Below are 611 nucleotides of genomic sequence, written 5' to 3' on the forward strand. Positions count from 1 at the left end.
TCCCCTTACTCAGCGTCCACGCAGCCCTGGCGGCCCTTCCTCCCGCTCGGCCCTCGCCCGGCGCGGCCTCCTGCGGGACCGCCTCCACGCCGCTCCGGTGACCCCTGCCCTCCTGCCCTTCTCACAGCACGGGCAGGCGGACGTTTGGCGCCTCAGCACCCGGCTGCCTCCGACCTGCACCCCCACCTTGCCATCCTCCCGGGCCCCTTCCTCTCACCACCCCTGGGAAGCCCTCCAGGCCCCCAGCCTGAGAGAGGGCCCCCCCCCGCCCCCGCACTCCCATCGCCCCAGGGTGCACCCAGGTTGGCAGCGCTGGCCTGGGGCAGAAGCAGGAGTGGGCTGCGGGACAGAGGTGAGGGACATGGAGGTCGCTGCCTGGGGCAGGATACCCGATGGTGGCAGCACCGCCCCCAAGGGGTGGGGGCTCTGGGCAGCAGCAGGTGGGCACAGCATGGTCCAGGCTCGTACCTGCTGGGCCCGTACCTGCTGGGCCCGTGGCTGTGAAGGGCTAAGGCCTTGGCGGGCTCCTGCAGGCACCTTCCTACCGATGGCTGCTGGTGGCCAGAAGTGAGCCATGCAGGTGGCAGGCTATGGCGGGCACAGCTGGGGGG

Source organism: Pteropus vampyrus, unplaced genomic scaffold (assembly GCF_000151845.1).
Source record: "Pteropus vampyrus isolate Shadow unplaced genomic scaffold, Pvam_2.0 Scaffold320, whole genome shotgun sequence".
Lineage (NCBI taxonomy): Eukaryota > Metazoa > Chordata > Mammalia > Chiroptera > Pteropodidae > Pteropus > Pteropus vampyrus.